The 22,267-nt window shown below is 45.9% G+C and overlaps 1 protein-coding gene across 1 annotated transcript in view; it reads right to left on the bottom strand.

Annotated features, from left to right (window-relative positions):
* Positions 1–22,267, bottom strand: part of LOC142567963 (frequenin-1-like) — a 579,067-nt gene that overhangs the window by 352,106 nt on the left and 204,694 nt on the right. The gene's annotated exons all lie outside the window — the stretch shown is intronic.

The raw sequence follows: 22,267 nt of genomic DNA, 5'->3' as shown, positions 1-22,267 counted from the left end.
CTTTCTTTTTATTTTATCTTGTTATTGAACAGCTTTCCTGCTTCCGCGAAAAGCACCACTTATCGATGCAATACGCCTGCACTTTAATATGAGCCCGTGTCACAACGGCGCCGCAGGATCGGCCCTCCATATTTGCAAGACGCGGGTCGCCTTATGCCTGGAAGCGCGATCTTTAAGGATCTTTTTTTCCTAACGATCTCGCGCGTTCAAAACCGCGCGAGTTGTAAACTCGGGCCCTCGCTCCTCGCTAGTCAGAATCAACAGTGACAGACATGTCCCGATAATGATCTCGAATGTTGTCAGGCTTGGCTTAGAAAAGGACTTGTTTACGAGCTAGAGGCCATGGCGAGCTCACACCCTTCTTCAGGTAATCTAAAATTCTACACTCACAAAAAAATTGGCATGGGCCACTCCTTGTCAGAGAGATATAAAAAAAAGGCATTAAAGGCATTACAAGCATTAAAACTAAATGTCAACACCAAACCACAGTTCCACAACGTCCAGCCGGATGAGCAGACTAATGCTACACTAAACCTGAAAGTCGACTCACAAACACAGCAACACAAAGTCCAGTCACGTAAATGCACTAAAGTCAACACAAAGTCTGGGGTCGTTACTACAACTAAAGTAAGGGTACATACGAAGACTAGGGATGATATTCAAACGAAGGTACACGAATCCAGGCTTTGAATGTTTCAAAGTCGGGTTAATTTAATCCCGTTGAGTGAGCCTATCACCGATACGCACTCTACTCAATGGTTTCCGAGCATATTGCTCACTTCTAGTAACCTTTGTAGGGCCATTAACGCGCGCCTTTGCAATGAATATGTCGGCCATGGACCTAAGGTCTTCCTGAGGCTGAATAGCCTGCGGTTCTTACGAAGGGGTGCGCCTGACACGCGACAAAAGGAGATGGAGCGAGATATTGATTCGTGTGTCTGCTACGTGAACGCGAACACTGGTCAACTTCATTAGGCAAGTTTATTTATGTTTATGGGGAGCGGAAAATGCTTTAAAGGGCCCCAAATTAGGTTTGTTCTTTAGAGCGTTTAAGCGTGTCTAGTATTCCGGTAAACGCAGGCGGACTGGGCGTTTTAACGGAGAGACGGAGGGGTAAACGCGAGCGTTCTGCACCGCGCAGCTACATGGCGGCGCCGAGCTCAGCCAGAGAAACACAGCTAATATATATTGCTGTAAGCAAAATGTATTCTTCTTCGCTGCTGACGTAAATTTTCGGCAGTGGCATGTTCGCGTTCCCGCCGAAAGTTTTCACCCGCAGCAAAGTAAAAGACGTGACAACATGACTGTGTCGCGTTGTCAGCGGCCTGGCAGTTAACAACAAACAGTACAGACACTATAACAGAAGTCACAAGAAGACCGAGTGATGCCGGTTTTGCGTGCGAAGCTAAGTCTTCGTATTACACAAAGAAAATACCAGTCAAAATGCCTTCATTATCAGCCATGTGCTGTCAAACTGTCCATCGTGAGCAGTTAGCACGTATGCGCGCTAATATACCCGGTGTTTATTTTTTTGCTTTTTTTTACTATACAGATTTTTGAATAAAATCGGCTATGGTAGATAGCATGATTCTAGTCATTGTGCTCGACTCCTCAAAGAGGAGAGCGTTGCTTGCGAATTCGAAATGCATGATGCGCTAGTAAAACAAAAAATTACCTTTTAACTTTTAAATAATTATTTTACGCCACATGTTGCAATTTGCGCATTGTAGCCTGTGAGTTTGCGAGTCGTATCCCCTTAGAACAACTTTTAAGGATGGCGCGGGTTTCGAGATATTCAATCCCAAATTGTGCGACGAAATACATTGGCGTTCCATTTACTTCTGTGCTTCAATGCATAAAACAGCGGTTTGTTGAAAAGATAACCGGAACTAGCGCACATTTTTACCGCAAGATTCACGGCACATATCACTCCTTTTGACCATAATTAGCAAGGCGTCCGTTCACTTTGCTACCCTGTGCGACCATTAGAGCCTGTTCTAGGTTAATATGCATTGGAAACATAGAAATTGCAACATGTGCCATGACGCAATTATTTAAAAAGTTCATTAGTGAAGTTTCGTTCATTCGCGATTACGCATTTCAATTTCCCTTGCGTGTAATATCCACTTCTCTGCGTAATCTAGCTCCCGGTCTACAATTACGCTACCTGCCACAGGCGATTTAAAAAAAATTCTATATTCTAAAAAAATTCTCACTTACTTCTGTGACTTCTAAGCTTATAGAGCATGCAGTAGCAAAGCATATCATTCTTTTCCTTGAAGCCAATAACTTTTTCTTTTCATCACAACATGGATTTCGAAGCGGATTATCCACTATATTGCAACTCATTGAGACGGTTCATGATTTTTATCTAGCTTTGGATGCCTGCGAACAAATTCACGTCATCTGCATAGATTTCGCAAAGGCCTTTGATAAGGTACGGCATAGTAAATTGCTTTTTAACATCCAGAACGCAGGTATTGCTCCAGACATTGTGAACTGGATTGTAGCCTATTTGAGTGGTCGTGTACAATCCGTCCGGATTGAAAACATCATGTCTGATCCACTAGAAGTATTGTCTGTGGTTCCACAAGGGTCGGTATTGGGGCCGCTATTGTTCTTGATTTACATCAATGATATTTCCAGTGTTCTGGAATCACCTGTTAAAATGAAACTTTTTGCCGACGATTGTTTGCTTTATAGGACTGTGGCAGATAAAACCGACCAAAGGAAAATTAATCGGTGCCTCCAAGGTTTACATGCCTGGTGCATAAAGTGGGGAATGGTAATAAATTATTCGAAATCGACGCTTGCTCATATAACAAGAAAGAAAACTGTGCCTTCCTTTGACTATAAAATTGGGGACAACTCTTTGTTGAATGTACGTAGCTTTAGGTACTTAGGGGTGATCATTAATCATGACTTGTGCTGGCGCCCCCAAGTGGAGGAGGTCTGCTCTAGGGCTTACAGGAAACTGTTCTTTTTGAGAAAAAAGTTGCAGCATGCACCAACACATTTGAAGCTCATTGCGTACAAAACATTTGTTCGCCCGGTTTTGGAGTACGCCTCCTCAGTTTGGAGCCCTCACCAACTGTACTTGTGAGATAAACTCGAAAAAATTCAGAGAACCCCGGTGCGTTTTGTTTGTTCGCGTTATCGGAGAGCCGATTGTGTAACACACATGTTGAAATGTTGTGACTTGGAATTGCTAGAAACACGACGAGAGAAACAACGCATGAAATTATTTTTCCAGATAACCAGAAATCAAATAAAAATAAACAAAGAAACATACATTCGCCCCCCTTTAAAACACAGTGCGCGTTTACACCACAGTGCTAGTGTACAGCCTTATAAAACACGCCTTGATGGTTTTGAATATTCGTTCTTTCCTTCGTGTATTAATATATGGAATGGCCTTCCGGACTGCACTGTAACAGCACAAAATGCTAACGAATTTTATAGTCTATTGGAATTGTATTACAGGCAACGGGATAATTAAGAATCGATCGTGCTTACTGTTACTCTGTGTATATTTGTTCATGCTGCCTGTAATTTGTGTTTGACAATGATGTATAACGTTGTATTGTCGGTGTTGAATTTTTTTATTTTTTTCCTCTCCTGTAATGGCCCTCAAGTGAAGGCTACAGTATTCCTAAATAAATAAAAAATAAATAAATATACACAAAAAAGCAAACACCCAATATATGCTAGGAAACACTTTCTCTGACGTTTTACTATTTCACTTTTTTTTTACCACAATCAGCAAGGCTCAGAAAGCGAGAGCGACAAAGCAAACATAAGAAAGGCAGAGAGGTCAACCAGACGTGCGTTCGCTTTGCTACCCTGCACTGCGGATGAGGGAAAGGGAGAAGAGGAAAAGAGGCACAGAAAGAGAGAATGCGCCCTGCGCGTACACAGCAGGACGCACAGCACTACTATAATCGGTCACTGAGGCCGTTGTTCGTCGTAAAACTGCAGTAGCGCCCGGATAGCTTTCTGCGCCATCGACGGATGGGGCAAGGGTCGACTATTTTTTGTTACAGAAAATGTTCTGCTAGCGTCTAGTCAGCTTAGTTGCGGTGCGAGAGTATTTGCGCTGGACGTCGTATTGAGGACAAGTGCACAACAGGTGTTCGACTGTTTGTCCACACCCACAGGCGTCGCACATTGGTGTATCGAACACCCCAAGGCGGCAAGAATGCGTGTTTACCAAAAGCGCACGCAGCCATAGGCGGTAGAGTAGTGCTGCATTCCCGCGGGAAAGGCTAGTTGGCACTTGGAGATGTAACGATGGGTCCAGGTTACGTAGGCGGCAATTCTATACGCTCGGAGAGCTCCAGAACGCTTGTATCGTTGTGCGAGCAAGCGCAAAGTTGTCTGTCTCAGTCGTTGCCCGTGGAATTGAAATACTATGAGTGCCTCCGTGGGCAAACAGGGCTGCGTTGTCAGGGTGCATTGTGCCATTGTCATTGCCGACAATGCCACACTGACCCGAAAGTCGCTGAAAGATGGCATAGTGCCCTTTTTCAAGAGCGTTAATGTTGCTCTCTCTTATTTCAGATATCATCTAGAGCATGTGTAAATGCTATATTTTTAGTGATTGTCTTTTCCGTGCAAAGTCTAGTAGCATTTTCGCACGTTTGAAGTAACATTTCAATGGCATTTCATTTAAAACATACAGTTAATTTTTTCCCATACGCTTTTCCATTCTGCGTTATCTCTTTGATTAATATGTTAGTGAGTAGGAAAGTATTTGGCTGATCCTATAACTTCTAGAACAAAAAGGCCTGCTCGTTTGGATATTCCACTTCCGTCTGCTCTCATAATAGCAACTCTGCCAAGAAGGACCTGGCGTTTCTCTCGGAGGCCCGCCATACTGCCGTTAATAGATCGAAGTCGATGTTGGCCCAAGAATCCAAACTGAGCGCGGCGTCGCGAGTTCGATCTCCCCGCGAACCATCCCCAGACAACTTTATGGAGCAGCACACTGTACACAAGTGCCAGTCTCTGCGACCCCGCGACAACGGGTATCACGCGCCGCGGCGGTGACGACGCTATGACTCAGCTTTCGTCACGCCCTCAACGATAAGCGAAACGTAGGCGCACGCGCTGGCTCAGGATAGTTCACTATGCCAGTGCCTGGTTCACTGCCGCAATCCTTTCCACGAGCCCAAGAGGAGTGAGGCAAAATCGAGCAGACACGGGGAATGAAAGACAAGCAAATAAATGATCATAATTGCTATTATTAGACCGAGAGGGGAACTTGATTGGACCTAATGTCGCGTACGTCACGGTTCCACCTGGGTCTTTTTTTTTTATTTCTATTTTCTATCCTGGCTGTAGGAAAACATACTGACTAGTCTTATTCCTCAAGCACTGGTGCGTCAGTAGACGATATTGAAATGGAAGCTTGGAAGGAGACATCAGAAAGAACTCCTTTGGTGCGCGATCTTTCGTGCTATAAAAGTTTCTGTGCATGATTGCTTCCTACCGCACATAATGATTGTTGTGCAAAAGAAAGTACGAGACCGGCTGCGCTCTTTTAGGCCATGTCCATTTATTCCTGGTAAACGGGAAAAAGAAGCTCCCTATCAACTAAAAACGAAGAAAAACATATCGCTTCGCAAACCACAAAGCCGTAAAGGGTTCCATATGCCGGAGCGGAATGGACAGGTGAACGTCCGATAGCGCGTTTACTGCTCCCGCCCTAACATTCGCACTGCTTTCCTTACTGGCGCCACGCGCAACTATCTACTTGTTCGACCAACTTCGCCGTTTTTACGGTCGTCGGCCGTCCCTACGAATACGTAGTACGCCAGTCAGTAGCGAAACAGCCCACATAACAGCCTGGTTTTTCTTTCTGCTGCTTCTCGAATTGAAAGTTGCCCGCAAAACTCGATACTCTTGGTATTACGGCGAAACATAGGTGCAAAGCTATCGAAATCCGTGTTATTGTTCGCGTCGTTTTGATGCGTTTGCCTGTTGCTGCAGAGAGTGTCATTGTTGCTGGTGCCATATCAACCAACTCGCCTGCGGCATCGCCCTCCATTACTTGCTCGGAAGATTCTTCGGCAATTCCCTCGATGGCACTGCAGTCTGCCATGATAAATGGAAGAATAATCATGATCGTCTTTGGCTTTGAACGTTCTAATACTAACCCTGAATGGTGCTTAAGTAGAGCACTGCGTATCAATGCTGACTACTGAGTGTATCAGAACGCAGAGAAGAAAGTGTGGGTGCTGTTCACGAGTTGTGGCAGCTGCCGTCTTGTTTGTTTTGTTACAATCAGTTTGGAATTGTAGTATTTAATTTGTATGCAGTATTTAATGTCGGACAAAAAGCGAGCGTATGTGTCACAGTTCGCTGACAAATGCATTCTCGCCCTAGAATTCTTAGTATACTACAAGCCAGGAAACATAAAAGCGGGACCGGTAACTAAACAGTGCAAAACAATGAAGAAGGCGAGGCAAGAAGACCAGACGAGAATTGACAGCAAACTGGCGTTTACCACAGAACAAAGTCACATTTAAATATACTATAGAACATCTACTGCGCTACAGCCCACCTTTCGAAAATGAAAGACATGACCACTGCACAGCTCTCAATCAGTTGGATAGAAAACCATTCGCCTTGAACAATATTTTGGGACCCTGGCCTCGTATATCCAAGCTACAAAAGGCCACAAAAGCGCTGCTGGGATATTTGAAAGCTACCGGATTGAGTCAGAGTCTGTGACCCGGACTGAGTAACCGAATGATACCCCAGTGGACTTTATCTTCTTCTTTTAATCTTTCCCTCCCGTTTTCCCTTTTCCCAGTGTAGGGTAGCCAACCGGGCTCAGTCCTGGTTAACCTCCCTACCTTTCATTTATCATTTGCTCTCTCTCTCTCTGACTCTCACACACACATCTAAATAAATTCCAAAATACAAAAATATCACAGTATCACAATATCACAGCTCGTATACGTACGGAATCGGACAAAGCAAGGAATCAAGGCGATAAATGAAAAAGATTTCTCGACTAACGCAGCTTCTCTGCTTAACAGAACATCGGATGACTAATACACCTGGTATCATTTCGTGGTACAGTAGTGAACTTTGATTTTTTTTACGTTTCCTTATTTTCTTTTTTGCATGGGCAGTTTAAGAGAGTCTTCTTCCGCAACAAACATGACATTGAAGCAAGCGCTCTTGCGATCCGCTTCTAATCCCGCGTTTTCATGTTGTTTCATGCTGTACTGTTCAGATGAGCCCAAATTCATGCGAACTGACCCGGCTTTCTGTTCCTGAAGAACAGAAACTCAGGCCAAACCTGGACGAAATGCCATCTTCAGCACAAAGGAAGAACATCCAGCGAGAAATAAAAGCAAAGCCGCGAATACGCTTGAAAGCGCAATAACACCTTCGGCACTCATCGCTCGCGGCACGGACATCTGTATTTCGTGCTGGTCATTCCGGAAATGTCTGTGTTTCTATGGTTATAAATATACGTCTGCAAAACAGGACAAAAAAATGAAAGAAAAACAACAGGACGAGCACGATGCGTGTCGCATACATGGACACGCAGCCAAAGGAAAAAAATGCTCTTTGATTGGAAGAAAGTAACGAAATAAAATAAAAGCGGAGAGGAAAGTAGCGTGCTACCGGTGAGGAAGCGCCCACTTAAAGTCTTGTTACATAGGAGCTCCAAGGCGCGGCAGTCAGACGCAGGTTCTGTTAGTGGGCACGGGAACATTGCAAGAAGCATGGCTCCTGATTTCCGCTTTGCTCCGATGCAGGTTACGCTGACGCTCTTCTTCACCTGGCTGATACCAGAATCGCTATCTCCCTCATGCCCATCAGCTCAGATGCTACCACCGCCACTGCCTGACTATGGCCCCTTCAACAAATATTTCATCCCTGTGCACCCGATGGAATCGCTCTCCTTCGGCCGTACAACCCTATCAACAACTGCATCATCGCCCGCAAGGAATTTAAGCTGTGGCCACTCCGTCCTCGGATTCAGTGGCCACGGGAACATTGCAAGAAGCATGGGACTTGATTTCCGCTTTGCTCCGATGCAGGTGTGTACGTTTTCCTTGTACGCTAAAAACAGCGATGAGATCTGCTTGTTACTGTTCCCGTGCCCAGGGGTGCTGCGTGAAACTGTGTATGATTGCTTTTTTATGGCTTTCCTACTCTTGCGCTCCGGCGACATAGAAACGAACCCCGGCCCCACCACTCGATCCGAATCCCTATCAGAAATTAAATCGCTCCCTGAAGACCTGCAGAACAGATGACCGTAATTTTTCAACTGCTCAAAGATGTTCACTCTCGCTCATTGCAAAGTTCGAAGGCACAACATGAGCTGACCGCAGATATTAAGTCCATTAAGGCTGGGCAGAAAAGCATCGAAACAAAAATAAGTAACGTTCAGAAGCGTTTGGATGAACTAGAAGAGAAAGGGAAAGCTCTTGACACCTTCAGCCATGAGTTTGCAGGCATGCAAGAATCTATCGAAAGCTTAACTTCACAAAATAATTCTTTACAAAAGTGCCTAGATGATATGGAGGGCAGGTCACGCCGGGATAATTTGATTTTTCATGGACTGGACAGATTCATCTGAAACTTGGCAACAAACTGAAAGCACACTGACCAATGCACTAACCAAGGTTCTCGACTCGCTACCAAACGACCCATTTCAGCGTGTTCATCGTTTAGGGATATTTTCCGCTAATAAATGCAGACCCATCATTGCCAAGTTTACCAACTACAAAATAAAAGAGTTAATCCTATCACATCGCAATGATTTCAAGGAACACAGACTTTCAATAAGCGAAGATTTTTCACCCGCCACTTGAATTGCGAGACGGAAACTTACCGAATTTGGAATCGTCCATCCGGGATCACCCACATTTCGCCTTCGCTACAATAAGCTATACATACGCGGCAAATGCTTCGTGTACAATCCATCTAATGACACAATCGATGAAATTGAGCAGCCATCCGAACACGCGCCCCAAGGATTAGACGCTTCGTCACATGGGGCGTCCTAGGGGCACGAGAGGGGCAGTGGTCATTCATCACCATCTGATATTACGATTCTGTATACTAACATCCGAAGTATCTCGAATAAGAAAACTTATCTTTCATCGGCAATCGACACCTGTTCTACGCATATCATCACACTTACTGAAACTTAGCTATCATCTCAAATTCACTATAACGAACTCTTTCACAACGCACACCGCTTCGCAGTATATCACAATGATCGAACTAATCAGCGGGGAGGCGGCGTACTCCTTGCTATTTCGAAAGAAATACTGTACCATCATCATGCATTTACACAAAGAGCGTCTTGGAAACTGTCTGGGCATCAGTTACGCTTGACCATCAGAAAATAATATTCGGTGTATGCTATCGTCCTCTTCCTTCTCTACGCTCATTTATTAACGACCTTCATGACGAACTTAACATAATACACACCAGATTTCCGTCGGCTTCCTTGTTTGTAATAGGTGATTTTAACTTTCCGAATATTTCTTGGGTTACCCAGCCTCCCACCCTATCTCAATTTTCATCCGATGCCAGTGATTTTCTTGATTTATGCTCTGTTTTTTCACTTACCCAATTAGTCACTAACGCTACCAGAATCTCTGTCAACACAGCCAACACTTTAGATTTGATCCTAACCAATCGAGCCGACTTTGATTCAGCAATCACCTATTTACCTAACATAAGTGATCCCTCTTTGCTCATTTTCAACATTAACGCTGCCTGTCCTAAGCCTGCAAGAAAGAAAAGACCATACTAGATTATATTAGAGCAGACTTCGATGCCATTAACAAGGAATTATCACTTATTACTCAAAACATCTTCAGAAACTTTGACGAACGCTCTGTGCAAACTAACTGGGATACGTTCACGGCCAAAGTTCACGAACTAACTCAAAAATACGTTCCAAGACGCACCATCACTTCTAATCCTCAAGCCCCATGGTACACCACACATATAAGACGCCTATCTAACAGAAAAAAGCGCCGATATCGTACAGCCAGGCTATCACAATGTAACGCACACTCGGACGCATACAAGGCTGCCAACGGCTGCAGACGGCTGACAAGGCTGCAGGAGGCTGATGCGTATATAACTGCGCTTAAGCAAGCGAAAGATAACTTCCTTTCTAACACTTTACCATCGATGCTATCTACCAAAATTTAAAAATTCTGGCGCGCCATCAACCCCCATATGGAAGAATCTATTAACTTAACTGACGCGTCAGGTGACCCTATTCCGGCTCATTTATGCGCATCAGAACTTAACGAAACTTTTGTTCTGAACTTCTCGCGCACATCAAACACCAAACATCCCGTTCCACTCCGGTATACTTTCCCAACGATGCCTCAAATTTTCATCGATTCATCTGGCGTTGCTAAACTTATTGATGCCATAAAATTTCATTCATCGCCCGGTTTTGACTGCATTCATGCTAAATTTAAAAAAATACAATTGTCTACAGTTCCTTAATACTAACAAAGATATTTCAGCAGACTCGATAGTTCCATTCTGCCAACACAATGGAAAGTCGGGAAGGTGGTTCCATCATTCAAATCAGGAAATAGAACATCCCCTATAAATTGTCGCCCCATCTCGCTCACTAGTACTTGTTGCAAACTATTAGAACATGTCATCTTCACTAACCTTGTGAACTTTCTCGAGTCTAATTCATTTTTTACACCCGCACAGCATGGCTTTCGTAGGTCATTTTCTTGCGAAACACAACTTGTCAGCTTTACTGTCAAACTTCACCATATTTTAGATCGCGCATTAGAAGCTGACTGCATTTTCCTAGATTACTCGAAAGCATTCGACAAGGTATGTCACCGCTTATTATTTTTAAAGCTAACCCAAATGAATATCGACTACAATGTTCTGAAATGGATTGAATACTTTTTTCTTAACCGATCGCAGTTCGTTTACGCTAATAATTTTAACTCGCCTTTCAGCGAAGTTTATTCGGGCGTGCCACAATGGTTAGTGTTTGTACCCCTTTTATTTCTTATTTACATCAATGATCTCCCTTCTATTGTATCACCTAACATTCTTTTGTTTGCTGACGATTGTGTTGTTTTCCGCGAAATGAAATCCCCCGACGATGCTAACATATTTCAGCGTGACCTCTCCAACATTTCTCTTTTGAGTTATGAATGGCTTATGGAACTTAATACTAATGCGAATATCATACTTAATACTTAATGCGAATGCGAATGCGAATATCAAGAAGTGCCAACTCTCCGCCTGTGTACTACCTAATAACGTTGCGTTAGAAGCGCTTACTTCGTATACATACCTGGGTGTTCATATTTCTGCTGACCTTAACTGGACGCGCCCCATATTGAGCATATTACTAACAAAGCTAACCGCATGTTGGGCTACGTGCGCCGTAACTTTTCCAAAACTCCATCTTCTTTGAAATTATTGCTTTATGAGACACTAATACGTTCTAATATGGAATATGCCGCCGCGATATGGGATCCGCATCATGAAAAACTGATAACTTTACTTGAGCTGGCTCAATATAACGCTGCTCGTTTTATCCTGTCCAACTTTAACCGTACCGCAAGTGTAACAAGCACGAAAGCTAATATTTCTTTACCTCTTTTTGCATCCCGCCGGCAGAGAATTCGTTTGAACCTTTTTCATAAACTATACCATCACCCAATGCCACGCGATTCCCTCATTTCGTCCCCCAGATACGTGTCAAATCGCATTGATCATCGTCACACATTTGTCATTGAAGCATGTAACACTAAAACTGCCTTTCAGTCTTTCTTGCCTCGTACATCACGTGAATGGAACCGCCTTCCCGCAGATATCGTCGACATAATTGATAACCAGCATTTTCGTTCTGCACTAGCTAACATTGTATAACAGGAGAATGATAATACTTGTTCTCTAATATGCACTTTATCTATTTATGTATTTTTGTTTTGTAACCACTCCCCTCTTTAATGCCTTTGTCCCTGAGGGTTCAATAAATGAAATGAAAAAATGAGATAGCAACTTCGGCACAGTGCAGCAACGTCAGTGCGCAAAATGAAGCGATGCTGAATGCTGCGTGGCCATACGAGGTAGAGCACCATTGCGAAGATTAGGTATTTCGCAGCCACGCTTCGGGTAAGAAGGCCCAGTTGCGCCACGACACGAACGCAAGAAGCTTCCCTTCTTTTAGTTGAAGGGGAAAAAATACTTGGCGCCTCGAGATCCTCGAAAATAGAATCCTCGCTCAATTTCCGTAATTGCGCAATGAATAAAACAGTAAATTACTACTTCTGATTTATTTAGTGATTAATTCTTGTAATTGGTGCCTTATTTCGACAAATATTTACTTGGCAGGCATATCCAGAGAGGCCCCCGTGGCTGAGTGGTTCAGTCGTTCTGCTACACAACACGAGTTCGCGGTTTCGTAATTCCTGGACCACGGCGGCTGTGTTACGACTGGGTCAGAACGCAGAAAAAAAAAACCGCTCCTGGAACATGTGTTGGGTTCACGTTTACTTACCACAGCTAATCGAGCTTAATCCACCGCCCCTCGGTGCTGCGTCCCTCGTAGCCCCGTGTGTAGCGTATATAGCAAAGTGAAACCCAATAACTTGATATATTTCGGAAGGATTTTTGTGCAACTTCAGCGAGGTTATTAAACTATATGGTAGCTGCCCCATTTCTGAAACACAAAAAAGAAAACAGAGAAAAGAACGGGGGACGGCACAGCAGTAGAAAAACGCATTTCTGAGTAACAAACATTTTAATGCCCGTTGATGTCAGCGGAGCCGAACAAAGAAAGCCACCGCTTCTATAGACCATCACGCACTCAAATATCAGATGACCTCATTTCGGAGTAGTGTCAAAGGTGGTGGCCAAACAGAAGACCCGCCGCTATTGTATGTTTCAAATGTTTTTAAATCTTCGCCAATGATATGTATCCGGACTCTGTCTAAAATTTCGCTCTCGCGACAAAGTGAATCGCCGATACATTTACTTGTAGGCTTCAATGTTTAACCAAAGGGCTGCCAACAGAGCCCTTTGCCGAGCATTTATGTTGCCCAAGTCTATTGTTGAACCGTGGACTTAGCCAAACATTGCAAGGAGATCTGTTCCGATTTTTTTTCCTTTTTCGTGCCACCTTTCTTCTAAGCACTGACAGTGTCTATGCACTCAAGCTGATTCTTTTCTAATGGCATTAGAATTCTGGAGGAACCTCCCTCAGTTCGCGCTATGTCTCTGTGTGTCTATTATGTCCGCAAATTTTCCCCGCCACCTTGGATGACTAGCCATCCACGGCCAATGGGTAGAACACCGGGCTCCTGTGCTGAGGGAACCGGGTTCAAAACCAACCGTTAGACCAACTTGGGTGTGTGCTGTTCTTGAACGAAGCTCTTTGACGCCAATTTGGGTCACTGTGTATGTGACACCTTTCATAATAATCATTATGTATGACGCACCATAAACGATTAGCACGAACCATAAAATCGATTGATAATAGCATTAAAGCCACCACTCATGTCTAAAGAATGGATGGCCTGCCAATTGTTCTTTATTTAATTTTTAGACTGTACTGAGTGCGGTTGCGTTTGATCTGTATTTGCTTTTTTTTCAGCTTTGTGATTAACTGTGTTAACGTGTCATCCAAACCTTTTTCTTTGTTTTTTCGTGTTATTCGGTATTTCATTACCAACTTTCATCACTCATCGCGACTTAACTCCTTTATAAATGAAATGAAGTAAATGAAAACACGTGTTTCGAACTTCTCCACCTGATCTCCTACCTAAATCTTTAAATCTGTCGTGAACATACCGCCTCTATCTGCACTGACTGGCTGTCATTGCTAAAACTAGGGTAGTTGACAAAGAATTCTAATTTTTAATGACCAGTTTCGTAGCTAGAGCGGCCATCTGTATTTGCGCTATAATCGCAAGTACCATGTTTACTTGATAAAACGAATTTTTTTACATATTCATTAATAACGTTAGAGCGCATGGTTTATTTGAGGGATTAAAGTGGGCCTGCTATAAGGGCACAACATGTATATTGCTAGAAGCGTATAGGTGCCGAGTACCTGTGTCGACACATACCGAATCGTCATTGAAATGCCTTGCTGCTCCGGATAACCATTTTTTTATACTGAACTGCTCCACAACGCATAAACAATTATGTAGGGGGGGGGGGGCGGTTAGCGTCCCAAATAGCGCAGTGAGTTATTGAGGACACTGTAGCGGAGAGCTTTTGATTTACCTTTCTAGCATGCTCGAAATGCACGGTACACGACTATCTCCTAAATGTGCTGGTTGTTTACCAGCGCTGCTCTTGTCATTTTTTTTTTTGTTCTCTGGGCTCATTTCCTACAGACCATGCGTGGCTTCAGGGACAACTAATACTTTTTCTCTCCCCCTCCTCCCCCCGTATCATTTTATTAAATGCTTCGTTAACTACGGTTCTTTTCCTATTGTAGAGCTTCAAGGGTACCCTTCATATGTCACATCAAAGTTTCACAAAATATTTTGCTTCATTTACCACTCTCTTTCGAGTCCTGTTCTTACGTGCCTGCGTTTACGCCACTGCAAACACTATCACTGCCACATGTCCACAACGGCAGGAACGTAAGTTTGGCACACATCCTGTCTACGTCTTACTTTCAAAGCGTGTCGTTATTACTCGTGCCACGGTCGCTCATTTCGTGGGACTACTTCAAAACATCTATAGGCAATCTTTGACGGTCATTGGGATGACAGCTACATATCAGCTGTCTAGTTTACTTCATTATAGCGAGTCTGTCTGTCCTCGCAAGGCTGAATATAATTTGAAAAGACGAGACAGTTTCCTACGACACGCCACGCTGTAGAAGCACCGTAGAAGAAAGAAAGAAAAAAGATAGCAGTGATTCTCACTGACGTACGAGTATCTACAACTCGTTGAAACAAGTCTCCTAACACCTGGCTCGTCGAAATGGAAAACTACTTAGCATGCGTTAACGTTCGTAGACATTGCCGTTAAACAGGGCGACATGTGAAGATGTGGCAGCGCTGACTTCCAACCTGCCGACTAGCCGGAAACATTTCGGAGACACACACACACGCCGTGCGTGTTTCTCTTTCGTGTTTGTGCACGCGTGGGTTTGTGTGTGTGCTGCATGGATCTAGAGACAAACTGACTCATAATTTGATCCAAAGTTTGACTAAAACTCGTAAGGTGAGGTTGACACATTGTCGAAAATAAAACACGCACTCGCCTAAGGTTCAGAATGAAATAAAACAAGTAACGACGTCTCGAGACGGCTACAGGTCCCTTGTTCACAATGAGTATGGGCGCAAGAGGGGGCGATTATTTATGCGTTAGGTGGCGTAGAGTGCGCATGTATGCCTCGGGGAGATTACCCCGTGTCCGGTTAATCGCGTTTCTAGTCGTTTGAATACGAAAGATTCTAATAGTAGCCTTGAAGGTACGCGCTTCTCTGTCGCGATTATGCTCGCAGCATCCCAATCGACGATGCGGTTAGTATAGTCATGTGATGATCCGCCAAGGCGTTCGAAGTAGCATTGCCTTTCCTACATCATTCTGGTGCTGCTTGTCATTACTTGTTTTAGTTTCTCTTGCACTTTAAGTGGGTGGTGCCTGTTTTATTTTGACAATGACTTGTAATTGAGCTTTATTGTGCACTGTTGGTATTATTATGCACCGTTCGTAATGCGAAGTTGTTATAGTGCTAAGCAATGACACTTGCAACTGCGTCGTCCCTGGCGTTCCAAACAGTGCGCAACGTCTATACTGCCATGCATGTGTTCTCCTACCTTTTTTAGCAGTTCAGGTAAACGATGCTGACAAAAATAGCAAGAAAGCATGCCAATGTGTAAGAGCCCCTCACGACGTATGGACATCGTAAACAGACAAGCACGCTGCGCAAGCACAGCGATGGCGATCGTGTTTGCAAAGCATCACACTCCTGTACGTACACCTTCAAAACGAGTAAAACTTGAAAGGTAGCCCACGTGTCCTTCCCGGCAGTGCCTCTCTCCCCACTAGCAGTGATGTCACGTGTAGTCACTTCCACATAATGCGCACCTCCTGCGGCACACAAATAGCCAGCAGCGACAGGAACATCTACAGGATTCCTGTCAAAAGCAGTCTGCACGCATCGTCAAAATAAGGACAGGAAGAAGAGAGAGAGAAAAGCAATTATGTGGTTCCCACGCGCTGTGGTAATCGATGCAAGTGAAGCTTTCTGTGCTGTTTGCTTTGACAAACGCTAATTAGCGGTGCTGTTGAGGGCGAATGTTTAACTTATTCAACGCTTGGTCCGACACGAGAGTGAGGAGTTGATGTTAAACGTTTCCTGCGTGCAACACTGCTGTTTGTATGCGTAGCGCACACAGCACACAGGGGTAGATGTTTGCTTGAGGAGTTGTTGTTCGCCATACCTCATAACCTCGGAGCGGGTTGAGCATATTCGCTGCCTCAGATGGAACATCGCGTCGTGGCAGAAGTGTTAAACTTTAATTGAATTATGGGGCTGTACGTGCCAGAACCACGATCGGATTATGAGGCACGCTGTAGTGGCGGACTCCGGATTAATATGGGGCTGTGGTGCTCTTTAACGTGTTCCTAAATCAAAGTGCGCCAACATTTTATTCGACCCCATTGAAATGCGACGTCCGCGGTCGGCGTCAAACCCGCTACCTCGAGCAATGCCATGGCCGCGAAGCTACTGCGGCGGGCACAGAAGTGTTGATTTGACGTGGGACCTCTTCGGTAGTGTCGCCTGGGCCGCACGGTGCGCGCTGCTTCTGGGCGTGCGTGCAGGGCGTGGGCGTGCAGGGCGTAGGCGTGCAGGGCGTGCGGCGCTGCTTCTGCACGCCCTGCGTAAGTTCTTCGCTTTACAAATCGGCATGGTGTTAATTTTCCAGAAATAGCATAAACGTACCGTGCGGTACCTTGAACTTGAATTTATCCCGTTTGCCCGAAACCGCTGCCGTGTCTATAGTACTAGCATTTCCTTCCCTTCTCGCATTTTCCCTATCACGCCCTCCCCCCCTGCCCTTGTATGAGAACTACGAGCGAAGAGTGGCACGGCTGTTATTCCCTCGTTTCGCGACTGCGTTGGTTCTACAAATTCTCTGCTTCCTCTCCCCCTCCTCTCTACAATTCTGTTTAGAAAAAGGGTGGATAGGTGGACTAGTTGGTAATGCATTATTAGAATATTTTAGAGCGCTATAAACACACGGGACGTAGAAAACAAACACATACCACATGCGCTCGCTCACAAATGATTTTTAATGCACACATGGAAAAAAATAAATGCCCGTTATGGGGTAGGCGAAAGCGATAGCAGTGCGATGAAAAGGTAGCGGTACTCATTATTAAAATTCGTCACAAGCAGCGTAGAACGTCAGTAACAAAGCGTGACGAGGCTGCGAGCCGCGCAGATACCTAGTGTGAGCAAAAGCGACATGTTGCCTTCAGGCATTGCCTCAGTGTCACGTAACTTGTCGCACACGACATCAACCAGGGCGCTCGAATGCGCGGGTAACGCGATGCTATCGGCATAAGCGCCAAATGGGCTGAGATGGCTGCCGTTGGTTCTGTCTGCTGCTCTCCCTGTAGAGAAGGTCACCGTGCGCTCGCGAAGGTCGAGTAATAGCACCGTATTCCTGTAGAAAGTCGACTCCCAGGATGAGGTCTCGGAAATATTCGCGAAGTACAAGGCAACTGGAGAGAAACGTACGTCCACGGTTGTTCACTCTGAGAGTGCACATACCAAGTGGGATGACTTCCTGGCCGGCGACTGTTCGAATTTGTGTTCCGTACCAAGGCGTAACTACTTTCTTTGGGTGCGTCGATAGTTTTCAGCTCATTATTGAGTAATGGGCCCCTGTGTCCAACAACGCACTGACGTCATGGTGACCGTCGAGCACCATCTAAACAGGGGCGGCGTCCGAGTGGCTGCCGTCGTCGAATCGCTGCTGGTACATGCGCGCGTCGATTGCCAGTGGCCTCGCTCCCGAAGGTCGCTGTCTTTAGTTTTTCCGTCTGAGGCTTGGCGAACGCCCTTGCGTCGCCACTGGGGAGCTCCGGTAATTTGGGGAAAATCGTCCCGGAGACGGAGACCGTGACTGCCGTCGCAAGGGCAGTGGCGTGCGCTGCTGAGACAGGTATTCTTCAACCGCTCTTGGTCTTTCGCCAAATCTTGGCCTTTGCGAGTCGACGACAAAAACCGTCAAGTCCAGGGCGGCGACACAGGCATTCTCGGTATAAATGTCCGGCTTGGCACAGTGATAGCAAAGCGGTCGCCAGTCCGGTGCGCGCCAGACGTCCGATTTCCTTTGTAGCGGCTGAAGAGTCTCGAAGTGCTGTATCGGTTGCACTGTTGGAACTGTATCGTGAGGAATGGGGCAGACGAAGTGCGGTGAAGCAGGAATATAACGACTCGCTGCTTCCGCGTATGATGCGCGCAGGAGCTCTGTCGGCACAGGTGGTGTGAAGTCACTGGCAAGTGGAACTGGCAGAGCATGGTGTGCTTCGTTCCTGATGAGGCCGGATATGTATCCTGCAGTAGATTGAGGCGGGCAGTGAATTCTTCGTCGCTCGTCGCGCACCGCTCATCGGATGAGGTCGCAGAGAGAGTCGATGTTCGTGCTACTTCCGGCAGCTCCGATCTGAGCCATCGATGACGCGACATTGATTTGCCGGTCGTACACGGCTGAACGCTGCTGAAGCACTTTTTCCGTTGTCGTGGCTTCCGTTAAATACTCAGCCACAGTCTTCGGGGGACTGCGAACGAGGCCAGCGAAAAGCTGCTCCTTAACCAGTCGCATTAAGTGGCGGAGCTTCCTATCTTCTGCCATGTCCGGGGCAGGTCGACGAAAAACGCGCGTCATGTCCTCAACGTACATTGTTACGCTTTCATTCAGCATTTGCATGCGCGACTGAATGTCCTGCTCGGCTCGTTCGCAGCGATCAGCATTGGCGTAATTTGCCCGCAGGTGACGAGAAAACTCGCTCCACGATGAGAAGCGTTCAAGGTTCTCGTGACAGATACGACCCCCGTCCTCCAGGCTGAAGTGCACATTCTTCAGCTTGGTCGCATCGGTCCACGCATTGAAATTAGCGACGCGTTCAAACTGAGCCAACCAGTCTTCGACGTCCTCGAGGAGGGAACCATGGAAGACTTGCGGCACTCTCTGTAGCGTATAGTAAGCAGCAGCAGTAGTGCATTCCGTACCTCTTTGGCGTGTCGCTGACCTCGTCTTGTGGAAAAGGTCCCCGCTCAGAGAGCAATGCTCAGATTCTTCGGCTGGTGCGGTGAACCGGTGTTTTCAGTGCAGGTACAGGGCTACCAGGAGGCGCGTGGGACATTGTCTGGGACTACCCTGCACCTGCACCAGTTTGTCACGTGCTGCAGAAAGCCTTTATAACAAGAATTGCTGCGCCGGCAGAGACGAGCACTAGCCGAGAAGATGGCCGACCCAGAAACAACTTCTCCTTTCCTTGTCTGAATGCTGGCTCGCGCTCGCCGCATCTGGTGACCTGGTGGCAATGTATAGAATATGGATGCATCGCGCATGTGAAGACGAGGTACAAAAAAAGCATACATGTAAGGCAGGTGTTAAGCTAGATTCATAAAATTTAATTCATTGTCATGCAGTTATAAAGGATGGTGGGCTTTCACACAGTGGCGGCGTTCTTGGTGATGTGATAGGCTTCCGGGATCTCTTGTGTTGTTTGGTTAGGGTGACGGAACAAAATGACAGTGTTTTCGAAGATGGGTTTACACGGACACGATTTACAATGGGACGCAAAATGAGAGGACAGCGCGCCATCCTCTCACCTGTCTTTCTCACATGTGTTTCTTATTTGTACGAGATGGGCGTTTTACTGACATGGGGCCCGAATTCACAATACCTTCTTAATCTAGAATCGTTCGTAACAGAAAATTTCAGCTGATCGTGATGTTGGACATGTTGTTACACAAGGCGGCTGACCGATTTCAAATAGCACTTCCGAAAGAGAAGCTTCGTAAATTCAGCGCCTTGATTTTTAGCACACGTCCCTGTACGTTCGCTTCTGGTTTATGCAATCCCTATACACTGTAAAATAATTTACACCCTAAAAAGTGAAAAAGAGTGTAAATGTGTCTATAACTGACACCCTTAGGGTGTCCGTTACATAGATAACACCCTAAGGGTGTGAGTTATCGACAAATTTACACCCTTTTTCAATTTTTAGGGTGTAAATTATTTTACAGTGTAGTTTTATGCGCCTCCAGAAATACGTAAAGACGCGTTGAATTCAAAAGCTGGACGGCACGTGCTTTGTTTGTTTGTTTGTTTGTGCGTACGTGCGTGGGTGCGCGTTTCTTTGTTTTTCAGGGCTTATGTCTTAAGCAGTAGTTCCGGGCCAGCTCCGAATCAAAAGTAGCATGTACTGCAACATTAACGCCCAGGCTGGTTTCGAATGTTGCGTACTTTGCGCTTAGCGCGACAATAGGCAGTTTTAGTCGGCCGTCCGCGCAACCACCCACGTACGCAGAACGCGCGAGGTCGTGCGTACGTAGCGAAGCGCGCGCACACGAAACGGCAGTAGTCGGCCGGACGCTAAAGTCGAGAAGGGGATTGCTGACTTGCACGCGTAGGAGCCGGTAGTGGGCTACTGAGCGCCACCCTATCCCACCTTCTGAAACTGCAGCCAATATCAGCCGCCACGAAGTCAAACCCCAAGCCGGAGTCATATCTTCGGCGAGAGCAATATCGAAAAATGCGCTCTCGTGGAACGTACCGCAAAGCCCGCAGCGGACGCTATACGTAGCCTTTGAAGAGCAACCGACGCAAGCAAGAGACCGTGCGTGCCCATGCGCGCTGTCGCCTCTGCGGAGTTCCTGCGTACGCACAGCAGAGTACGGACACCCAACTAAAGCTGTCTAATAGTGTGAGCCAACTATTTGCACTTTGTGCGCTTACACTTACAATCCACGCTAACGTTGAATACGTTGGGCACGTAGTCTGAAAAAGGCTTAATGCATCAGTTATGATCTAATGTAGGTACAATGCGTAGATTTATGTCATACGGAAAATCGTAACCTTGTTCGGGTGTCTTTTCAAAAAGTCTTACTCGATGCCTATAGTTCAAACCTAAAGCACTGTATAAATATGTACTAGCTTGAAACGTCTGAATAGATGCATTTTCATCTGCGCAAATAATAGACGTGAATCGTATTATTTCATGTATCTGCGAAGATAAATAATTTTCAAAGTGGCAAAATCAACGAATTTCCGCAATGTTTGGCAAGATATTTTCACGGCACAACGCAGATAGTCTTGCAACTAGCAGGATAATTTGACATTTTATTTACTTTCAAATACAAGAAATATGATTTACGTTGGTTCAGTGGTGTCCAAACCAGACCATTTCTGTGTTTCCCGTGTATTTGAATACCGAGGGTCGGCCTTAACTTGTCGTTTCAAGTAACGTGCCGTCTCTATATATTCTCCTCTGTACCCACACAGCTCATTGGAATTCGCTGTCCCATTGCGCCACGCATTCCACTGCTGAGGGGTTTCTCTTCGACAGCGCGCGCGAAATGCGTAAATGAAAATCGAACACTAAAACGCACACAGCCAAAGAAAGCCGAACCGTTGCTTGCACTGCGACGATCTGCTGATGACATTTTGCTGTCTTCGAGAGGCTTACCATGTCCAAGAATTGTTCTCAGGCGAAGCACTCTTCCTTCCAGGTCCAGTGGGCTACGTGAGCGAACTGCGAGACCGAGCACCACGGCGTACGTGACTCGAATCCTCAGCACCACCGGCAGCAACATCCGTCACCACGGCTTCGACACGGCTTGGCTTTCGGCCCGCTGCGTCGGCCGGGACGGAAGTGACGGCGCTGAGCGCGCATTGGTGAAGCACACGCCACCACACGAGCGCGGTGAAACGCGCGGAAACCGATATGCCAGCTTTGATGGCTTGTAGAAGCCGTTCGCTGAGAAAAGAAAGAGTACTTCAGTCCTGATGAGAGGTGGTAGAATTCCCATATCGGTTCGCACTCGAGGGCACGCTTTATGATTGCCTAGCGCCTCAGATGCCATCTCGCCGGCTTTCGTTATTGTCCAGCTGATAGTCCGTTCGATCAAGAAAGGACGTTGCGCCAATCAAATTTGTCAATTTCAGCGCCGCTCTGAGTGATCTAGAAGTGTGCACGCTTTTAGAGAGGTCACGTGGTTGAGGAGTATAAAAACGGG

The sequence above is a fragment of the Dermacentor variabilis genome, unplaced genomic scaffold (genome assembly GCF_050947875.1).
Source record: "Dermacentor variabilis isolate Ectoservices unplaced genomic scaffold, ASM5094787v1 scaffold_15, whole genome shotgun sequence".
Taxonomy (NCBI): Eukaryota; Metazoa; Arthropoda; class Arachnida; order Ixodida; family Ixodidae; genus Dermacentor; species Dermacentor variabilis.
Note: the sequence above shows the minus strand (reverse complement) of the source record. Positions and strands in the feature narration are given on the sequence as shown.